The sequence below is a fragment of the Berghia stephanieae genome, chromosome 2, assembly GCF_034508935.2.
Source record: "Berghia stephanieae isolate SIO BIC M18660-M18661 chromosome 2, UCSD_Bste_1.3, whole genome shotgun sequence".
NCBI lineage: Eukaryota > Metazoa > Mollusca > Gastropoda > Nudibranchia > Aeolidiidae > Berghia > Berghia stephanieae.
In genome coordinates this window covers 124971226-124981225 of record NC_088361.1, presented here as the reverse complement: position 1 = coordinate 124981225, position 10000 = coordinate 124971226, and the positions used below count along the sequence as shown (strand labels likewise).

Below are 10000 nucleotides of genomic sequence, written 5' to 3'. Positions count from 1 at the left end.
AAAACACATAAATCTGATCATGTTTTGACTTTTACACATCTGATCACAAGACATATGAAAAGTTCTAACCAGCATGAAGAATAAAAAGTACCGATTTTCTTTGTTTCGAACCACAATGGCCACCATTGCTGGGCGACGTGACATCAGACTATTGCATCCAATTACACGATTTAAAAATTTGGCCAGAGAACTCGTCCTCGCAAGGTTCAAGGTTTTTATTTATTTATTTATTTATTTATTTATTTATTTATTTATTTATTTATTTATTTATGTTTTTTTTTTTGGCCAAAATTGACGGTCATTAAACTCAATCGCTATTTTAAGGACGAGTATTCTGGCCAAATTTTTAAATATGTGTTTTTCCAGATTACGAAAGTTCACCGGTTTAAGAGTTTCTTTAATCTGCTCATTTTGACTTCAAGTCAATAATTGTCTGCATTTAGATCACTCCGCCATGATACTAGGTCACATATTTTCAAGTTTGAAATTACCTGCTTATCTATCTTTGTAGATAGCTATCTAGTTGTCCTATCAAAGAAAATTGTGTGTCAATTTGAAAAATTGTTTTATCACGACAAAGAGACATTCACAATTTGGGTTATTAAATTTGTAAATGAGTACCTACTCGTAAATCTATATCAAGTAGTCTCATATCATAGGTGAACAACTGGATACATTAAAAAAAAAACAACAACAACAAAAACAAAAAATCCCAAAAAACTTGAGCTTTTATATAGCGCAATATCCACTAAACGTGCTCAAAGCGCTTTACAAGGGTCCCTGGCCAACAGCAACACATAACACGTAGGACGATACATGACGCCTGTCAGGCGATATTACACATTTTTGGGACAGAGACAACGCTGTTAACGGCCAGGTACTCATTTTACACCTGAGTACGGTGAGAGAATTTGGGTAAAGAGCCTTCTCCGAGGACTCAACTATGCGCCGAGCGAGGCTCGAACCCAGGACCTTCCGATCCGAAAGCGAGTGTCATACCACTAGACCACATAGCCGCACATTAGGACTAGAATGACATTTTTGTCTCATGATTGACCCTTCATAGACCAGATACATTTTCATTTAAATCAGAAAATGTTGCTATGTGGTCCAGTGGTATGACACTCGCTTTCGGATCGGAAGGTCCTGGGTTCGAGCTTCGCTCGGCGCATAGTTGTGTCGTTGGAAAAGACTCAGGTGTAAAATGAGTACCTGGCCGTTAACGGATTTTCTCTGTCGGAAAAAGAATTGCAATATCGCCTAACAGACGTCATGGACCGTTCTACATCTTACGTATTGCTGTTGGTCATGGACCTCTTGTAAAGCGCTTTGAGCACATTTAGTGGATATTGCGCTATATAACAAAAGCTCAAGTTTGTTATTCTTTTCTTTCTTTAAAAAAAAAAATAAATAAAATCTAAGACTTTTGATGCTATACGTTTAGGTAAAATGCTCACAACATCTAGCAGCCGGATATAACGTACCAACACACGAAAGATGTACAACCTTAAATGTTTATGGTCTGATTGATAGAACAATATATTAAACTGGCTGTCTAAAAACTTTAACAAAGAGCTGAGTGACGTCAATTTCGTTCCTTCTATATACCTGATTACAAAATAACGGTTACAGTTGTTCGATTCGGTCTTTAATGAGCTCAGTTACTATATAACGCAAACCCCATCGTTTATCGGTTAAATCATTAAAATCAGGGTTAAAATAATGCTTTGGAAAACAGTCAGAAATGTTGTCCTTCAGATATCGATCGATAAAAATGATCCTCATCTTGGCATACACTCACAAACCTGGGACCTCGTGGAAAAAAACAAACTGAAGATAACACGCACACACACACACACACACACACACACACACACATACACAAACCCATATATATATATATATGCATATATATATATATATATATATATATATATATATAGCAACAATAGCAACAATATATATATATATATACGCATGGTAACTAAACTATCGGAACAATGGCGGACGCCCTTATGAAATATTTCTCCGACGAGTATAAAAGTGTATCCAGAAGAAAAAAAAACATAAATCTGATCATGTTTTGACTTTTACACATTTTGATCACAAGACAAATAAAAGTTCTAGCCAGCATGAAGAATTCAAAGTACCGATTTTCTTTGTTTAGAACCACGATGGCCACCGTTGTTGACATCAGACTATTAAATCCAATTGCCGTTGTTCCTTTAACGCTGTAGAATCCGGGAACAACTACACCTGCATGGGCATTATGGACCTAAAGGGCTACTTTTGGATTACGAAACGGACTATAACAAAATGTTTATCATGACCTATATATAGAGATTTAATTCTATGACAGAACTGTCCGATTCAGATAAAAGCACTCATGATAAAAGGCGTGACACTCTCGTGTACGCTGCCGTACTCTGGAAAAACCTATATTATTTGAAAATTTGGCAAGAATAATCGTCCTTCAAATATCGATCGATTTAAACGACCTTCATCTTGGCAAAAACTCTCAAACTTGGGACTTCGCAAAATCCCAGGTTTGAGAGCTTTTGCCAAGATGAGGGTCATTTATATCGATAGATATTTGAAGGACGAGTTTTCTGGCCAAATTTTCAAATATGGTTTTTCCAGAGTACGGTAGTTAGTACGGTTGATAAGCCAGTTCTGATTAGCAGCACTGTGATAAATATGTGAAAATATTTCAAACATGGGTTACCCATTTTCGACGCCGCCCAAATTCATCGTATTTATCAACAACAACAACAACAACAACAACAACAACAACAACAACAACAACAACAACAACAAAAATTAGAAATTTAAACAAATCAGAAGTGATATTATACATTGATGACTTTGTTCAATGATTTAATGGTAGACTACCTTCTTTAGAGCAACAAGATCTATGGATCTGTAATTGCAACATAATATCGATTTCTGTAACGTAAAACGGACGTTAGTAAACGCAAGCTCCCCTTCAGACCATACACTAGTACAGATCTGTCTTTTTGCAAAATGTTTAAAATCCTAATTTTTTAGGACATAAAAAACTAGCAGTCGACATTATTTACTTTAAAATTAAAAAATTTACCCTCCAAAAGAATAAATTGTAACACTTCAAATCTCTTAAAAGTATAATGTAGTTTGGAATCACTGTCATTTTTAGTAAGTTTTAATTACTTACAGATCCTCATAAAGTTCTGATTTTTGTTTGTAATAGTAGCAAAATCTGCACTTGTCGATCACAAAGTACTTTTCATCACGTCTAACAGAGTCAGCTATCAAACAAAAACAAAAATACAAACAAACAAAAAGCTTCTGACTGTACAAGGACGTGAGAAAAACACTTGATTGTACCCTGGACCGACAGCAGTCCTTTTCTTGGTATGGTGTGTTTTCCACCACTGACCTAGACCCACTTCCCCCTTCTTATAATAACGCTGCTATACTTTTTTTGTTTTTTAATCTTTATGTTCAATACTTATACCTCTCATTAAGTAAGCCTTTTTATGAGCGTTTCCAGTGGCTATTTAAGAATTTGTTATCGTATATATAGATAGAAATATATTCAAAGTCAGGACCCATTTGAGTATGCTAGGTCAGCTGTAGCGTGGTAGTTTACTATTAACAATACGTTTACCTTGGTTCTTATGTATAAGAAATATGTAAACATATATGGCATGTTGGGTAAACTTAATTGGTAGTGTGTGCTGTGTATTTAATCTGTAAGTTCCATTAAAAAAATATTTGAACTTTGGAGTGAATAATATTGGTTAGACCCTCTATATCTTATTTGTTATCAAATTATAAAAGCAAATTATGGTAAGATGCATTTACAAGTTAATAATCAAACTTCTACAGTGGCGGAACTAATTAAAGAGAAAATTATTTTTTTATATGCTAGAATAATCGAGGATTCTTCCCACAAACATGTTTTGATTCAATGAAAGTTTCAAGGTCTAATAGGACTTGAGTGCACCCACAATGCATTCTAAGTCATGCTACCAACATTGCCAAAGTTTTATAATGTAATGAAGGTAAAAGAGGAAAGATACTAGAATCCTTATTCTTTGCATAAATCATTAAGATTAATAAGTCATAACAGGATTATTTTAACATTATAGACAGATATTTGTCGTGATTTTGTAATTCTACCGCACATCAAAAAGTATGCGATATCATGACGATTTAATTTATGTGCGAATGATGCTACATGTATGACTTACTGACTTATGAGCCTTTCGCTTCTCTGTCATCGGACTGGGACGCCTCGGTTACCTCCACCAGGTCGTGCTTTAGCTCTAAACAACGTTGTCGATCCGAAGCAATTGTCTGCAGTGCCTGGAGATCTTCAATGGTGTTGAGATTCAGTCGCTGATCTTCCAATGTCCTTAGATCTTGGTTGAGCGGGACGGATAAAGATGTTATTGCCCTTCCCTTAGACGTTTCCACACGTTTTGAAATAAGTAGTCATTGCAATATTGGCAGGAATTTTCGAATCTCGTCTCAGAATATACGGCCAAAAATGCGCTATCTCTGTTCCAGAATTTCGATGGAGAGTGGTCTTTCTTTAGTTTGTTTGTTTTTTCATATAAGGATCTATTTGTGATTTTGGTTAGATACCGAATGTTTAGTATTTTTCTCAATTGCTTGCGCTGAACTGCATCTAGCTTATAATACTAATAATAATAATAATAATAATAATAATAATAATAATAATAATAATAATAATAATAATAATAATAATAATAATATTATTATTATTATTATTATTATTATTATTATTATTATTATTATTATTATTATTATTATTATTATTATTATTATTATTATTATTATTAATAATATCATTATTATTATTATTATTATTATTATTATTATTATTATTATTATTATTATTATTATTATTATTGATAATAATAATAATATTTATTATTATTATTATTATTATTATTATTATTATTATTATTACGAGGGCTCTTTCATAATTAACCGAAAAATGCCTGTAAAATCCGCGTTTTTTATGCTATCAACAAAATTCTTGCACGTGTTCATACCTTGACTCGTCCTTCATTTCTCTACGTAACAGCCAAGTCTGTCGACACACTTCTGCCAACGCCGCACCATGGAATAGATACCCTCTCAGAAGAAATTTCCGTCAAGGTTTTGTAGCCATTTCCGCACATGGTCAACAAGCTCTTCATCGACATCAAAGCGCTTTCCTGCCAGCTCACGTTTCAGTGGCCCAAAGAGGTGATAATCAGATGGTGCGAGGTCTGGACTGTGTGGTGGGTGTGGCAAAATCTCCCATCCATATTTCTCTAGCCAACCTTGCGTCACTCGTGCTGTGTGGGGTGTAGCGTTGTCGTGTTGCAAAATGACCCCGTTGGTCAACTGCCCTGGGCGCTTTCTGCGAATGGCCTCCCTAAGCTTGTCAAGAGTTTGGCAGTACCTTGCAGCATTGATTGTTTCTCCAGGTTGTAAGGTTTCGAACAGAATAACACCACGACTGTCCCAGAAAACAGTTCCCATTATTTTCTTTGCTGACCGCATGACTTTGAATTTCTTCGCGACAGGTGAGGATGCATGTTTCCATGTCATCGAATCTTGCTTTGTTTCTGGGGTGCAATGGTGCAACCAAGTCTCATCACCGGTGACTATGCTGTCAAGAAAAGTCACATCGTACCCTAGAAAGTCTCCGCCGGCGTTGACAGTATGCCCGTGAACCCTGCGTGAGCTCTTGCTTCTTCTCAAAAGTTCACTGCAGATGTCCAATCTTTGTTCTTTATGATTGTCTGTCAATTGCTTAGGAACCCATCTTGCGCTGACTTTTCTGTAGCCAAGTTCATCAAATACAATTCTATGGGCAGAAGTTTCCGAAATTTCAAGACTGCTTGCGATTTCATGAAGTTTCAACCTCCTGTCTTGACGAATAAGCTCATCAACTCGCTTCACATTGTCTTCTGACGTCGCAGTTATCGAACGCCCTCTCCCTTCCCTGTCTGTCAAGTCGGAATGGCCGGCTTCAAACAAATTACACCAGTGATAGACTTGTGTACGGCTTATAACATGCTCACCATATACACTCTGAAGTTCTTTATGAATTTCGGTAGGATTCAGACTTTTGGCGTTCAAAAAACGTATGACAGCTCTGATTTCCTCCTTTGACCAAGTTTCAAGGTGGGCCGCCATCTTTAAAATCGTCTAGAAATTAATTGTGCAAAATGATGCACTACATAATTTCTGGGAATATCCGTAAGGAAATAAGAAATATCATGTCGTTTACAGAATTAAAAAATCTCCACTGGTTGCTGAGCAATGGGCATTTTTCGGTTATTTCTGAAATAGCCCTCGTATTATATTTGTTGAGCGCCCTTCCATACCACGACAAAGTGCACAGAACGCTTTACAGGGGAATCAACAATTCAATTTGGATAATAAAAAAGTCTCAAGATGCTTTTTAAACACATCTTCCGATGAAGAATGCCGTGTTTCATTTGGAAGTTTGTTCCAGAGGGTTGGGATGTTTCTATAAAAGGATTATCCTCCACATGACACGTAAGAGTCAACTTTCCTTGAGTGACAAGTATTTTTCTATCGGATGAAGTGATCTTATCTTCGTCTGCTTTTGTTAAGGCCCGTGTGAGGCAGTTGTCTGTATAGTAGGAGTGACTTGACCAAAGTCCGGCTACAATGGATATACAGAATAAATGAAATTGACATCACTCACTTGTTTGTTATTGTTTTAAAGACCGTCAGGTGGGTGATAAGTCTCGGGTTGGAGAGTTTTGTTTTGTTTTTGTTTTTGTTTTGTTGTTTTGTTGTTGCTGTTGTTGTTGTTGTTTTAACAAGATGAGGATCATTTTAATCGATTGATATTTTCTGGACAAAACTTTTAAGGTACGTGGCTTTCCAGGATACTATAGATTTGTTAATAAAAGTTTGCTCTCGTGTTATGCTTTGTTTTTAAACAATCGACGAAGTTTACTAGGACAAAAGTGGGGTTTGCTCTTCTTAATAAGGCGAATATTTTTCCCATCGCCTCACTCCAGTATTCTGTCCGAGTGAAGCAATAAAGTCATGAAAGTTTATCTAAAGTTGAAATAATCAGAAATGCGAAGTTTAAGACTTTTGCAGTTTTATGTCTACATTAATTTCTTAAATATATATTTAAAAAATAACACATATTATATGTCCAATTTCCATGTCTTAATATTATAGTTTTCATTTTTAGTATCTACTTTACATGAACACATTGCCATGTTTAGGTACTGGTTCAGATTTAGAAAATGAAATATTAAAAATTATGTCAAATTGCATTGCCTAATGCGACTAAATATATATATTGAGAGAGAGAGAAAGAGAGAGAGAGAGAGAGAGAGAGAGAGAGAGAGAGAGAGAGAGAGAGAGAATCAATACTTATCAATATTATGACATACCACTGACAAAGTTTAAATCCTATAGTATATCCTTTTCATCCAATGCTCCATGCCTATGGAACGCACTCGGACAAAGTCCTGTGAAAATTTATCATCTTTCAGGAAATGTCTGAAGACTGAGTTGTTCCATGAGGCTTATTTTTTATGAAATAGGTGTTGCTTAGAGTTTGTTTCTGTATTCATGCTTATTATGTGGTGTAGAGATTTTTAACTTGTTTTTTTTTTTTCTCTGTTTTTTTTTTTTTTTTTTTTTTTTAAACATTTCTATTATATAAAGCGCCGCAGGGCACGATTAACGTGGATCTTTAGGCGCTATATAAATTCATTATTCATTCGTATATAATAATATGGATCGTGGTGACCCTCTTTAATGGTTCCATTTTTTCCTGGATTTGAATAATTATAATCTACATTGGAGAAGAAATTTGGATTGTCATAATATTATAGATTGCTTAACCTGTTAAATGTCGTAGTACTCAGGAAAGTCACATATTTAAAAATTTGACCAGAAAACTCGTCCTTCAAATATCGATCGATTTAAACAAAATTTGCAATAAATTCCTAAACCTGAGACCTCTCTCCCAAGTTTGAGAGTTTTTGCCAAGATGAGGGTCGATTTAATCAATCGATATTCGAAGGAGAAATGGAACGACAACAGAAAGATTCAGAGCATCACTCAATCCAATGAAACGTAATTTTTCTACAGTTTGCGAAGGTTGGAGCATGCCTTTTCCCAGTCTTCCCTTATTATATCATTTATTGCCTCGTCGAGAAGAAAAAATCTTGTGTTCCTCCTCTCAATCTTCCCCTCTACTTTCCCTCTACAATGACCTCGATTGGATTGGGTTCACAGTGATATGGGGGAAACCTCGTGTCAAAACTCCCTGATTAGACAGTCTGCTTTGAAAACTGTTTCTGGTTTGTTTCTGTTTATTAAGGAGTATTGTTAGCCATATGATAAATGGTCAGAATATGTAGTGTTGTCTGATTGGAGCCTTGAACTCATTATATCAGTTTTTTTATTCGCGTTTTTTATTTGCCAAAGTTGGAGCCTCGAAGTGATCATGGGCCACCCAATGGTAGCGTTGTCAAATACACTACATCTGGGTGCTTCGAGGGAAGGCAGCAAACGGTATTTAGCCAGTCTTCAAACACCTTTGCATTAACTGCAGAATGATAATCTTCACTTCCAGATGATACAGAGAATAAAAAATGGCATGGTATCCTTCTAAATATCCAGTATCTTCGCCACCTGCCAGTATAAAAATGATCCTCTGTTCAAAGCCCATAGTCCTTATTCTACCAGAATTATCAGACTCCATTCCTTTGTCGGATTATTGTTTACGTTCACCCAGCTCCATACATCTTTGGATGATATCCAAATCAAAGTTATCTAGGATCCTTTTCCTACCATGTCGTTCCATACTGGTGATCTCTCTGTGGTATTTCGATAACCATCCTCTCATGATTGATTGCAAAATTCCAATACCGTAACCGTAATCTTTAATGGCTTATCGATAGATACAAGAAGACTTCTTGTCGCAGCTTTACGAGAACCCACAGAGATTTCGTATTCTATCGTATCATATCGTATCGTATCGTTTAAGAACCGAAAATGTTTTAAAAACCTGTAAATTCTCTGTGAAACGTTCAAGCATAGATACGATTTTTCAAAGTTATATAAACAGCATTCATTGTTAATTTGACCATATTGAGTAGACAAACACTATTTCAAATGATTTAAAGCTTGAGATTTCATATCAGTCTTTGGCAATACTCTTCAACAGTCGTAACGTCACTTCCTTCCTAATGACGCATGGTAACTTAGTAACACTGGCTCTAAACTATCGGAACAATGGCGGACGCCCGTATGAAATATTTCTCCGGCGAGCATAAAAGCGTTTCCAGAGGAAAAAAACCCCATATATTTGATCATGTTTAGACTTTTACACATTCTGATCACAAGGCATATGAAAAGGGAATGAAAAGTTCTAGCCAGCATAAAGAATAAAAAGTAATGATTTTCTTTGTTTAGAACAAATATGGCCGCTGTTGCTGGGCGACGTGACATCAGACTATAGAATGGAATTGCGACATGATGTAGATAATATGCCATGAATAATAAATTCTAAATTTAATTGCAAACTACATAAGTGGTAAGTTTATACAGTTGAAGCGAAATGTTTTTATTCTGAACCATTATGACGTGAACTCATAATCACTACGTCAGCAAGAGATTTTATGGAAAACGATGAACTCATCTCATACTTTGTGGTATGTAACTTGTTTACATAATATTTAACAATGTAAAAGCTCTAATTTTATGACAGCGGTTTTAGAGTATTTTTTCGATAGGTCTTAAAGACGAAAACTTTTTTGATATGGCATCAATACGGTCCAAAATCCATATTCAGTTAAGACAAATTGATTCAGAGGTTGACGCACAATTTTACAAATTTTGACAGAGGGACAGCTCAGAAAAAACAGAAAAGCACACGCCATTAATAAAAAATATGGCTTTTAGTTTAAGAAGCTACAATATTGTTTCTTTT

At 35.5% G+C, this 10000-nt stretch overlaps 1 protein-coding gene across 2 annotated transcripts in view; it reads left to right on the top strand.

Annotated features, from left to right (window-relative positions):
* LOC144966520 (major facilitator superfamily domain-containing protein 12-like) overlaps nucleotides 1-10000 on the top strand; it is a 51331-nt gene that overhangs the window by 7858 nt on the left and 33473 nt on the right. The gene's annotated exons all lie outside the window — the stretch shown is intronic.